We start from the raw sequence: 13,772 nt of genomic DNA, 5'->3' as shown, positions 1-13,772 counted from the left end.
GAAGCACAAGCTGGAATCAAGATTGCCAGGAGAAATATCAATCACCTCAGATATGCAGATGACACCACCCTTATGGCAGAAAGTGAAGAGGAACTAAAAAGCCTCTTGATGAAAGTGAAAGAGGCAAGTGAAAAAGTTGGCTTAAAGCTCAACATTCAGAAAACGAAGATCATGGCATCTGGTCCCATCACTTCATGGGAAATAGATGGGGAAACAGTGGAAACAGTGTCCGACTATTTTTCTGGACTCCAAAATCACTGCAGATGGTGATCACAGCCATGAAATTAAAAGACGCTTACTCCTTGGAAGGAAAGTTATGACCAACCTAGATAGCATATTCAAAAGCAGAGACATTACTTTGCCAACAAAGGTCCATCTAATCAAGAACATGGTTTTTCCAGTGGTCATGTATGGATGTGAGAGTTGGACTATAAAGAAAGCTGAGCACTGAAGAATTGATGCTTTTGAACTATGGTGTTGGAGAAGACTCTTGAGAGTCCCTTGGACTGCAAGGAGATCCAACCAGTCCATTCTAAAGGAGATCAGCCCTGGGTGTTCATTGGAAGGACTGATGCTAAAGCTGAACTCCAATACTTTGGCCACCTCATAAGAAGAGTTGACTCATTGGAAAAGACCCTAATGCTGGGAGGGATTGGGGGCAGGAGGAGAAGGGGACGACAGGGGATGAGATGGTTGGATGGCATCACTGACTCAATGGACATGAGTTTGAGTGAACTCCGGGAGTTGGTGATGGACAGGGAGGCCTGGTGTGCTGCGATTCATGGGGTCGCAAAGAGTTGGACATGACTGAACGACTGAACTGAACTATTATTTACATTGTATTAGGTATTAAAAGTAATTTAGAGATGATTTAAAGTATACAGGAGGATGTGCTTAGGTTTTGCAAATAATACACCATTTTATAAAAGCACCCTTGGATTTTGGTATCTATGTGGAAGCCTGAAAAAAAAAAAAAAACCCTGCCCTAGATAATGAGGGAAAACTGTACCAGGTAAATGCTCTGTGCAACAGTTCACATTCAAAACCTGTGATGGTACTCCACTGATAATGAGGAGCATTGCATTCAGAGCTGTCCATGACTTGGTTCCAAACTAAAGATTTGCCTGGGACTGTGTTTTTCTATGAAGCTTCAGGAAGGTAACAACTGCAAATGAAGGGATAAGTGACATGAATTATAACTGACATAATATAGCGATGTAAACAGTTGTTAGCTTCCTCTCTTCAGTTTATTCTGCTGTATTGCACATACCTGTTTACACATTCCCATCTGTTACATGTATGCCTGCGTGGCTCACAGCCATTCACGAGATTTTTAATTCTAAGAAAACCTGTAGCACTGGAACTTCATCTTCACCTAGTGTTTTTCTATGAAAGTATTACTTCCTTAAGACTTCTTCAATTATCTGACCTTATATAGATGACCACCAGCCTCTTTATCCTCTTTTATCTTCCCAAAGTATATGTAAGTTCATCACGTTTGCCTCCATCACTTTCACTTTTGTTAAAAAATAGAGATTTAGAATAAGATCCAAGACTAACATCTTGGGAGTCTTATAAGTATGTCTCCAAAAACTGCTGCTTCTTGGTCAGTCTCTACCAAGATCCTGATGATTAAGCTTCAAGGTTCTCCTGGGCTCTTCTGCCATCTTTGGAGAAGTGCAACCCACCCTCCAGAGATAACTGTTTCTATAATATGTGTTAGTCTTCTCATTTCTCCCCTTCTAACCTACTTCCATTTATTTCCAAGATCAGATATTTACTTATTTAAGTAGATGCTAACTCATGACTTCTCCCTTTGGTCTATCTCCTGAATTCCAAGCTTTCCTGTCCTATAGCATCCTCTGGTTTAGGCCTTCAACATGTCCTCCTATATCAGGAGTTCCTATCTTGTGCCATAAACCCCTTTGGCAGCCTGGTGAAGCCCATGCATCAAACAAAAACATGGGATTGCAAGGAATACATTATACTGAAATACAGTTATCAAATTATTTTCAAAATTATGATATAATAATTTGTGTGCTTCTTTATTAATATATTAAATAAGATCTAGCAGTGGTTCTAATGACTGCCTTAATTTTGAAGAAGTGGTGAGCATAAATAATATTACATCCATGATATTATATGAAAAGGTGTATAGTATCTTTTGATGACAAAGTCACAGGTCCCGTGAGTACTACTGTGGTTTGTTACCAATGAATGCATTTCAATTAGTGGTTAGTCAAAATAAACATGCAATTTTTTTTTCTGTCCACAGGTTCCTCTTCCCCTACCCTGCCACTAGACCAAGTAGATCATGAACATTTAACTTACTCCCCGCCTCTGTTCCAACCAGAACAGTCCCACAGGGCAGGCCTTCAGAGTGCTCTTTCTAAAATGCAGATCTTTTTTTTTTTTTTCTGAGACTTTTTTATTGATCATTTCATTTGTTCCGCACAATTGATTTGTAAGGTTGTAAGTTTTTAAAATATAAATTTATTTGTTTAATTGGAGGCTAATTACTTTACAATATTGTATTGGTTTTGCCTAAAATGCAGATCTTAACAAGCCACTTCCCTGTATACTAGGGAATATAAAGTGGGTTTCTATCAGCCACAGAGCATTCTCCTCCAGTGAAAGTGAAGTCGCTCAGTCATGTCCGACTCTTTGGAACCCCATGGACTGTAGCCTACCAGGCTCCTCCATCCATGGGATTTTCCAGGCAAGAATACTGGAGTGGGTTGCCATTTCCTTCTCCAATTCTCCTCCAGTAGTATAGAAATAGAATTCATTTGAAATGCAAGTTTCCTGGACTCCCACTGTGATTTTGAAGATCTGGGTGAGCCTGGGACTCTGCATTTTTAAAATTACTATGAGGCAGTCTTACACTTGAGGTCTGAAGACCAGCAAAGCAGGAGGGAGTCCAAATTGTAAGCATCACTTTTAACCCCCTTCGCAGCCAGCCTCACTACACCTATTCTTCTAGTTCTACTCTGGCCTCATAGAATTACTATCCATTCTCTAAACAGAGAGTGAAAATGCCCTGCCCTCCCCACCCCCCATCTTCCATATGATGCACATCTCTGCTTGCTGAAATCTTACTCATTCTTATAGGCTCAATTCAACCTTCTCTCTGAAACCTCTGCAACTTTCTCACTCAGGCTAATATAATCCTGTTTTCCTTGATACTTTCTAATCACACTGCAGCCTAGTTAATTATGCCAGGCTTCTGCAAAGCCAAGAGCCTCAAACTCAGAGCTGCCTGAAGGATTGCTGTAAGTGCATTCAGCATTCAGAATACACCGTGGGGAAAGAGAAATTATTGAACATCAATCAGGTTCTGGAAGTCAACAGAGGAAGAAGACAAGGCCCTTACTTTCAAAGGGCTAGTGTTCCTCTGTTTACCTTCTTCATGCCATCTACTAAAGCCCTTTCTTAAGTCCTGAAGACATCTAATCACTTCAATCCACATTAATCATTTCTTCTTTGATCTGCTATACCAGGATCATGCTGTTTTCCTTTTCATCCATCTATCCATCCACGCAGTAATTATTGGGTTTCTACTATGTTCCAGGCAATGTGAAAGCACTGGGAATATAAAACCTGTGTACAGGTACCGGCCCTCAAGGTTCTCAGAATGTCGTTAACTGCTCTCTCATTATTATTTTTGTCCCCTGGCTAGCCTGGAAGTTCTTTGAAAGCAGAGAAAGTTTTGTAGATTTATGTAGTCTTCACCATGTCTGGTACATCGCTGGCACAGCGAGTGTTCCTAATGCCCTTGAAAGAGTGAGTAAAATACTGACTGGTTTTCAAAACCTCCTTTCCCACTTAGAGCTTCCCTTACCTGATACTGCTAAACTGAAGGGAAAAGAAGCCTCTTCGCAATACCCTGGAGAAAAATTCCTTCGGGAGCTGGAGATGAGAGTTTGACTCTCCTCTCTCAGAAAAACAAGTCCCAAGAACACAAAGTCTAGTTCCCCCAGCAAACTGTTACCCTGACGCATCCGTTGCTAAGAGAAAAGAGGCTGGTCCTCTGCTGAGATTGACAAAACGGCCTCACCAATACAATGCCCGCTCCCTCCGGTCTCTTTCAGAGCAGATTTGTGATTGGTTGCTATGGTGATGACGTCACTCAACCCGACCCGAAGGGAGGTCCGCAAGTTTCCCACCAGTAAGGAAGGAGATGTGCAGTTTGAAAGTGTAGAGAGCTGCAACCTGGCCTAACTCCAGGACTGCAAGGCTTGATCCATGCCTCGTCGTACGCAGAGCAGCCGTACCCAAAAGAGAACGGTTCTAGGGTGAGGTCTCTAGCATCAGGGAACGAAGGACGATGTGAAGATTTAGGGCTGCTGCTCTGCCTCCCCAGCTGCGACCTGAGGCCCTCCCTGGAACCTGCCTAGATTTCCGTCTGAAGGAAAAAAATACGGCTCGATCGGGTTTCGCGGTGTCCTGGAACTTTTCACGTTTTACATTTAATTCTTGCCAAAACGACTTTTGTACAGAGTGTGAGCCAAAATGAAAGTATGAATCTCCAGGAGAAGTTGATTAAATCCCTCAGCTACACCAAGGTTCATTTTATCTATAATTATGGCTCCAAAGGGATCCATACGGTAAAGTTCATCTGTTACTCGCCCTCCCCTCCTTTAGAAAAATAATTAAAAATGCCTCATTTATAAGCTGGCGGCATTTAATAAAGTAATTCAGTTGGTTTCTGTAATTGGTCTAAATTACTATTTTACACCCAATTAAAACGAAAATATTTGGCAACAGCTTATAGATTCATAACATATCTGAAATTTAGTAACCCTGAACAAGATGACTTTATATGGTGTGTAGGAAGATCATGTACATTCTTTCAAATATCTGAAGAATTTATGTTTTTCAAAATGCAAAAATGCAAATAAATTTTACTAAATCAGTCATTAAAAAACAAAACTAGGAGGAAGTCTTATTATTGTGACTTTGAGAAAACCTTTTCCCAGGCTCTTCCACTTTCTCACACTGAAAGGTTCTCCCCTGGACTCAGTCCTGAAAAATCTTTTCCTACTCTTTGCACTCTCCTGGTGGCATCGTAACCATGCTGCTTAGCTTCAACCATCCCTCCAAACGCATCAGTGACTTCCATTTTTATACTCTCAGCCTAAAACATCTCTTAAATTCCAGACCTGAATTTCCACTACCTCTTGGATATTTTCAAGTATATCTACCTCAGTTCATGGTGTTTAATGGTTGCTAAATAAAGATAATGAATAATTACTGTGCCAGAGGCATCACATTTTAGCAGAAGCAAAAAATCAATCATTATCTTTCATGTCTTTCAGATATCTTCAGAAACTTCTTTTTTACTTCTTTACTGTCCGTTAGTTTGCAAAGCAAGAAATCTGAGTCACCCCTGACTCCTACCTCCCACAGTCAATATCACTAAATCCTGTCATTTTCCTTTTCTAAATTATCTCTCAAATAATCTATCTCTTCTTAGCCATCTTCACTGCCTCTGACTTATTTTAGGTGGTAATAATAGTCTGTTGACTTGTTCTGTCTCTTGCTCTCTAATTTATCTGCCACAGTGCCACAGAGTGTTCTGAAACATAAATTCAATCCTGTTAGCACCCTGCTTACATATTCTCAATCTGGCATATGAAACCCTGTACAAATAAGGTTCTGAAGGATACCTTAAAGATATCCAGAGGATAATGAGTTATGTTTTTAACCTCACTTTCTGCCTCTCACCTTAATTCAATCCACATTTTAGTGGTTTTTTTCAGTTGAACCCCTTTATGAGCTGAGAGGCATGGAACCATAAAAGTTGGGGCTTGGTAACAGACTGATATTTAGAGGGGTTACAGCTTGAAATGGACTTCTGCAACTGAGAGATGTTTGTTTCATACAAAGAATTCATGAGGTTTTAGCATTCTGCTCCACAACGTGTTCGTGCTTGCCTTTGTTTTTTAATATGCCTAAAATCCTTATTCATTTATATTTCAATAAACTGGGGAAACTGTCCAAAATCACTATTAACTAAAATGGACATAACATTGAAAAAACTCAAAAAAGCCCTGGGCAGCTGTGACATGCTCACCCTGGGGGTTTCCACAGCTCCTGGCATACCACTGCCCAGGCCCGGGAGTCTGTGTGTCCCAGGATGAGAGGCGGAGCTCTGGTTATGCAGAGCCCTGGACTGCTCCCTAAATATGCCTTGCCCTTTAATAACTGTGCATCCACTTCTACCTCTACTCAACCTCTAATGCCTTCCTTCATCTGCATTATTCAGTAAAGTATTTTTCAAGACCAACTTAAATACCATATTCCCGGAAAGACACCCAGACACCCAACAGAATTAGTCACTGTTTCTTCTGTTTTTTGTTTATAGCAACTATTACATTGTGTGGCAATGGCTTGTTTGTATGGCTATCTCCCCCGTTAGACTTTAGGGCTGGGATAGTGTCTTATTCCATTATATTGCTGTTGTTTAGCACAATACCTGATATGGGTATTTAATATATGTTGAATCATTTAATTGATTAACTCTTCTTGAGACCAAATCTAGATAAAGCTCTCTAACAAAAGTTTCTTTGTATTCTTCCAAAGAGTTTTCTTTTCTTAAAAAAATTCATACTTCATTACAGCCAGATTTAAGGAAGTAAATATTATAACCTTGTGATTTGGATGACACATCAAGCTTTTGTGTCATCTTTACAGACATCCCAAAGGGATGCCCATTTGGAGGAATGAGCCATAGATCCCAATACCAAGAAGGCTAGAAATCAAATGGAAAATGTTTAGTAATTTCTTCATGTTACAAATTCAAATTATAAATGAATGTTCTTTCATGGATGTGGTCCCCATGGTGACTAGTGAACACTTCTATGCTCTCCCAGGGGATGCTGAGTGAAATCTTCCAGCAATATGAAGATAATTAAAAATTAGTTTAGTTTTATTAGTTGCTTCCCTGGTGGCTCAGATGGTAAAGAAGCTGCCTGCAATGCAGAAGACCCAGATTCGATCTTTGAGTTGGGGAAGATCACTTAGAGAAGGAAATGGCAACCCACTCCAGTATTCTTGCCTGGAGAATCCCATGGACAGAGGAGTCTGGAGGGCTACAGTCCATGGAATCATAAAGAGTCAGACATGACTGAGTGACTAAACTTATTAGTTGAGTGATAATGTAATGAGTCAAGAAGCTGTTACTAAAAATACTTCTCTGATGGTTTAAGGACATCTTGATAACTTCAGATTGGGTTTACAGAGAGTAATCCCTTGGTGGCTCAGACAGTAAAGAATCTCCCCACAGTGTGGGAGACCCAGGTTCAATCCCTGGGTAGGGAAGAACCCCTGGAGAAGGGAGTGGCAACTCACTCCAGTATGCTTGCCTGGAAAATGCCATAGACAGAGGAGCCTGGCAGGCTGCAGTCCAGGGAGTCTCAAAGAGTCAGACAGACTAAGTGAATAACACTTTCACTTTCACAAATTAGATATGTTAGATTTTTGCTACTTTAGGACTCCATTTCCTCACCCCTACTCAGAATTTTGTTTAAGAGTTAGTTGAGCAACTAGAGCTTGAATACCCTTAATAGGAGTCATTATGTGTTTCGTTGGGCTTCTGTGGTGGTTCAGATTGTAAAGAATCCACCTGCAATGCAGGAGACCCAGGTTCCATCCCTAGGTCAGGAAAATGCTTTGGAGAGGGGAATGGCTATCCATTCCAGTATTCTGTCTGTCTGCATCAGTATGCATGGGAAAGAGAAAGGGTGGGAGAGAAGGAACTGTCTCTGTTTGAGTCCCAAGTTGCTGAGATTCTGACACGTTTGCACAGTGCTTGGGAAAACTATCATAATCTACTACCTGAGGAACTGAGGAGTATCCCAGAAGAGTACTCAGATTCAGAAATGAGAAAAGACCAAAAAAAAATCTGACCTGGGAACAAAGCTTTATCTATTGGGGAGAAGACCAATTGTGGCAATTCTAGGGGGAAAAAATGAATGGAAACTTCTATAAGAAGTGAGAATATGTACAACACTACAGTGAGATGATAGGCTTTCTTATGACTTCTGCACAGAATGGCTTGAGTCTAATGGTGACTAAAGAGAGCACAACCCTCACTCCCATCAAAACTGTTGGTACTTCCCACAAACGAAGGTGGGGGCATATGGACTGTCTGTAGGCTGTGGGCAGCCTGTGTCTCCAGAGGGACCAATGCAGAAGTTGAGGAGGAGAACACAGGGCCATGTGGTAGCAGAATGGACTTATTTGTGAGTATAGATGAGATTCCACTCTTAACACCAGAAACAGTTGGTGAGTGAGAGAGTCCTACAGAGGTGATAGTCCTACAGTATCAACAGGCATCAGGAACCAATTCTACATGTATACTTATTAATGCTATCAAGGTACTTTAAATTCTACTTTTTTAAGTGGATCATTCAAATAATACATTGTATAAAGTTAAAAAATTATGTTAGAGCCAAATTTGTCATTTTCTGGATAAATGACCTCAGACAAGCAGTTGAACTCCCTCTAACTCTGTTTTACTTCTGCAAAATCTGGGATAATAATGCTTTCCTCGGAGCCAAGTCACATAAAGAGTGAGAACACCCACACTGCTGCTGAAAATGGCTTTCTTCAAAAAAGATAACTCTTCACAGTGTGAATTGGAAACAGGCAGTCTGTTAGTTCAGGTTTCCACAGGGGACTTCTTACATTCCAGGACAGAGATAAAATTGATTCTTCTCTCAACCAAGTAGCTTCAGATTTGAAACAAAATCATGTTAATATTTTTGCCATATGAGGGTACAAATCACAAAATTTTTTTAAAAAGGGTAAAGTTCCCATTCCTGAGTTTAGCCAGTTTTCATATTTAAAGTTTGAACAGTTACGTATGTCCCCAGTAAAAACCTATTCAGAAGCAACTAGTTTAGAAAATTGTGTTTAATACATTTTTTTTTCGGTTTAAAGAAACCATATACATGTTTGTTAGCAGAAATCAGTTTTTGCCTATTCCTACTAGATATATAGTAAAAATAAAATTTTAAAGAATATTAGTATAAAGGGATACCAGATTACTACCTTGTCCAGATTACCCACAGATCTTAATTTGTCCCTCCCTCATAGCACTGCCATTAAAAAGGCCAACATAGTGCCTCAAGTGTGGTATATGCTCAAAACCACCACAATATTGTAAAGTAATTAGCCTCCAATTAAAATTAAATATATATATATATACAATATAAAATTTAAAAAAATGTGGTATATGCTCAATGGTGATTGTTGAATCAAAATTAATTTGAAACTCTGTTCAGTGTCTGTTCAGACTTTGCCTCTGCCCTTAGATGACAGTTGAAGGTAGATGTGAATATTCAACTGTCTACTAGACATTTCCATTTGGATGTCTAATACAGGGTTATCCAAAGTGTGACCCTCAGATCAGAATCAGTCAGGAAATATTTGTTACCAGTCCAGGAAATATTTGTTAACAATCTACAACAAAAGAAGTACTGAAATCGAAGTTGCTTAAAACCTTTCTAGCATTTTGATAGAGTTACTAGTTTTTATCACATATGAAAAAAATTGGTTTGTACTCTAAACGTCTTTATTCCATTTTCTAGGAATATATTTGTATTGTATTTCACAGAAATATCAGTCTGTGAGAAATGGAAACAAAACCAAATCACGTTGCTTCCAACAGATAGTTTGAGAAGCACTTAACTGACATCTCAAACACATGTTCAAAACTGAGCTCCTGATTCTCTGCTGAACTGATGAACTACCTGCTCATCCTGCAGTCTTCTTTACCTCAAGTGATGGCCACTCCATCTTTACAGTTATTTAAGCAAAGACCCAGGAATCATCCTCTGAGGCCTTTGCTTCCATCCTTCACCCTTTTGGGATGTATTTTCGACATGGCACTCAGAGGGATGCACTTGTAAAACATAGGTCATATCATACCAGTCATCTGTTCAAAACTCTCCAAAGGCTGTCATTTCACTCTGTGTAAAAGCCTAAGTACAAAGTTCTCACAATGACCTACGAGGTCCAGCTTAATCTGGCCCGTTACTAGTCTCATTTCCTACCATTCTTCCCTGTGGCTCACGCCTCTGCAGACACACTGGCCTCCTAGGGGTTACTCAAACACACCAGGCATGGGCCTGCTCTGCACTAGCTGTTCCCTCTGACCAGAACACTTAAACCAGATCTCCTTCACGTTTTTGCCAAAATGCTAACTTCTCAATTAGGCCTGGTGGTGGTTTAGTCGCTAACCCGTGTCCAACTCTTGCGCCCATGGACTGTAGCCTGCCAGGCTTCTCTGTCCATGAGATTCTCCAGGCAAGAACACTGGAGTGGGTTGCCATTTCCTTCTCCATCAATTGGGCCTACCCCCACCATATTTAAAATGGCAGCTTCTCAATTCTCTTCCCTCCCCATTCTCTGCTTCATTTTTTTCTGACAATATTTATCACCTTCTAAAACACTCTATGGGCTTCCCGGGTGGTGCTAGTAGTAAGGAACCTGCATGTCAATGCAGGAGACAGAGACACAGGTTTGATTCCTGGGTGGAGAAGATCCCCTGGAGGAGTGCATGGCAACCCACTCCAGTATTCTTGCCTGGAGAATCCAATGGACAGAGGAGCCTGGCAGGCTACAGTCCATAGGGTTGCAAAGAGTCAGACACTACTCAAGTGACCTAGCACACATGCACTCAAGACAGTCTATAAATTCCTTATTATACTTGTTGCTTCTCTTTGCCACTAAATTATGAACTCTATAACGGCCAAAGATTTTGTCTTTTTTACTATACTGCTGCATCCCCAGTGCCGGAATCTGTTTGTCAGATAGGAGGTGCAGCATACAATGTTCATTAAATGATCTGGAACAACCACTTTGGGGAGTTATTTGGCAGTATCTAGTAAAACTGAAAATGTATATATCCTATAATCCAGCAATTCCACTCCTGGATATTTACCCTAGAGGAATTCTTACACGTGAGGAAATGGTTCATATATGTTCACTGTAAAATTTTTGTAATGGCGAAAGATGGAAACAACCTAAATGTCCATTAGTAGGGAAATGGATCGAATGCTATGGTACAGTTAATAAATTGCCATAAAACTGCTAAAATAAATAAACTTGCATGGATATAACTCAGAGTCAAAATGGTGACGTGAATGTTGAAGACTTATGTACAGAACAATGCCATTATTGACAAAAACATGTACGAACTACTTCTGTTTATTATGGGCACATGTATGTGAGAAAAACATTACAAGTGAACTATTGAGATGATTCATACCCATTCATGACAGAAAGTTCCATTTCGGGAGGGATTGTTAATTTTACAATGTTTTATTTCTCATTAGATAAAAAGACTGGAAATGAAATAAAATGTAAAATTTGTTGCATTTGAGGTTGTGAATATTGAGTGAGATTAATGGGGTTTTTTTTGTACTTTTCTGTATTTAAATTTTTCTTAATTAAAAAAAATTATCTTCTAGACTGTAAGATTTTTAAGAGCTGGAACTATGTTTTATTCATAGTCCTATCCATAGTACCTAATACTCTTACTAGAATATAGGCGCTTCTCAAGATATACTTGAATATATATGTATTGTATAAATAAACATTTTAATTTTAAAAAAGATAAGGAACTAAGAGGTAAATAAGATGAGTGGTGCAGATACAAAAAGAAAGGTAGGAAATATTTTGGATGGACTATGCATGACCTGGACTTCCCTGGTGGCTCAGCTGGTAAAGAATCCACCTAAAAGGCGGGAGACCTGGGTTGGATCCCTGGGGGTTGGAAAGATCTGCTGGAGAAGGGGATGGCTACCAACTCCAGTATTTTGTCCTGGAGAATTCCATGGGCCATATAGTCCATGGGGTTGTAAAGAGTCGGACGTGACTGAGCAACTTCCACTTCACTATGTGTGACTTAATACTCATGCTTCCTAAGGCTCTCAGCTGACCTAGGTTACTCTGAAACAGACAGGATTTTTGAGAAGAAGATAAAGTTGTGAAAAAAGCTCTTTTCCATGGGTCAGTTACCAAGAAGGCTATAAGGGATTCACTGGTTATTGCAGTAGTGTTTCCAAATTCCCAAAAGAAATCAATCTTTGAGATTCAGACACAACAACAGCAAAAAAACAACTCCTGAAATAATGACCTATTTTATATTTTTCATAACCCTTTTTCACATGTTTTTAAAATATAATGGTAACCATGATAATAAGCAACTATTTTACTGTGATAGGGTTATATTAAGAGTTTCAGAGATTTCCTTCTGTTTTTTAAAAAAATAATAAAAGTGTCATTTATTATTATGATGAACCAATATATTGGACAAGATGGTATATTTCAACTATACACTACCTGTTATAGATATTTCATAATAAAATCATTAAAAGAGGTAAGCATTAATGCAAAATAAATTCTAAATAATAATTTTTATAGATAAAAAGTAAAAAATTAATATTTAAAAATTTATTCTTCAAATGAGAACTTAAAACACATAAACATTAATTGCCTTATCCAATAGATTTGATATTTGTTTTGCGACAAATGTTCCAGGTGAGAGAAAATTCCTCTTACTCTGTTTGATGTTGGTTCAGAGGTTAAAAGTGCTTCCAAAAGTATTATCAGATTGGGCATTAGAGTATCTGTTGCTTTTTATAAGTTCAATTACTTTTTTCACTATGAAAATATGTGGTCTGTTTTACAAAGAACTGTATCTTTTAGTGAATATTCAAACTCTGAAAAATGCAGCAAACATGATTAGATAATATTCAAACCATGTAACACTGGGATTTCCTAGCAAGAGCAATAGTATTACATATAAATATGTTGAAATCACCAATTTATGAAGTTATTTTGCTTGCAAAATGTTATTTCTTGAAATACCATCCACTGGATTAGCACATTTTTGTATTCTATATATATATAAATTATTAATTATATACATATATATTAAACATTAATTATATAATATATATAAAGCATATTACTATTTATGTTATTTGTAAGAAGTACTCAACAGCAAAGCCAGGAATACAGTTTAAAATATGACAAGTTACAAGCAAGACAGACTTCTTAGATATTAACCTTTCTAATATGCTCCTGACATGCTTCCAGAAATGTTTACCTTAATTTTTCACTCTGTATGTAAATATTTCGGAGAAGGCAATGGCACCCCACTCCAGTACTCTTGCTTGGAAAATCCCATGGACAGAGGAGCCTGTTAGGCTGCAATCCATGGGGTCGCTAAGAGTCGGACACGACTGAGCGACTTCACTTTCACTTTTCACTTTCATGCATTGGAGAAGGAAATGGCAACCCACTCCAGTGTTCTTGCCTGGAGAATCCCAGGGACAGGGGAGCCTGGTGGGCTGCCGTCTATGGGGTCGCACAGAGTCGGACACGACTGAAGTGACTTAGCATAACATAGCATAGCGTGTAAATATTTCCTGTCTTCCTTTAGACTTGACGTCAGTACTGTTCCTGCTGGCTCGGCAGTAAAGAAGGAGCCTGTCAATGCAAGACACGAAGGTTCGATCCCTGGGTCGAGAAGAACCCCTGAAGGAAATGGCAAATGCGCCAATATTCTTGCCTGGGAAATCCCACCAGCAGAGGAGCCTGGAGGGCTACAGTTCACGTGATCGCAAGAGTCAGACACGTCTTAAGAAACTAAACCACCACCATCAGTATATATTGTATTGTATATATTGCTCTGAACCAATAATATCACTATGTTGATTGCAAAAGCTTAATTTTCCCCTTTACATTGTTTTAGC

The 13,772-nt window shown here is 39.2% G+C and overlaps 1 protein-coding gene across 2 annotated transcripts in view; it reads right to left on the bottom strand.

Annotated features, from left to right (window-relative positions):
* Positions 1-4,229, bottom strand: part of DNAI3 (dynein axonemal intermediate chain 3) — an 84,353-nt gene extending 80,124 nt beyond the window's left edge. For both annotated transcript variants that reach the window (XM_086390874.1, XM_086390875.1), the window contains exon 1: positions 3,842-4,229. The gene's annotated coding sequence lies outside the window, so the exon portion shown is untranslated. The remainder of the gene's footprint in view (positions 1-3,841) is intronic.
* Positions 4,230-13,772: the final 9,543 nt, after the last annotated feature.

This window comes from Bos grunniens, chromosome 3 (assembly GCF_055505025.1).
Source record: "Bos grunniens cultivar Pamir isolate PY7600 chromosome 3, Bosgru_T2T1.0, whole genome shotgun sequence".
Classification (NCBI taxonomy): Eukaryota; Metazoa; Chordata; class Mammalia; order Artiodactyla; family Bovidae; genus Bos; species Bos grunniens.
This window is presented reverse-complemented; position numbering and strand designations above follow the sequence as displayed.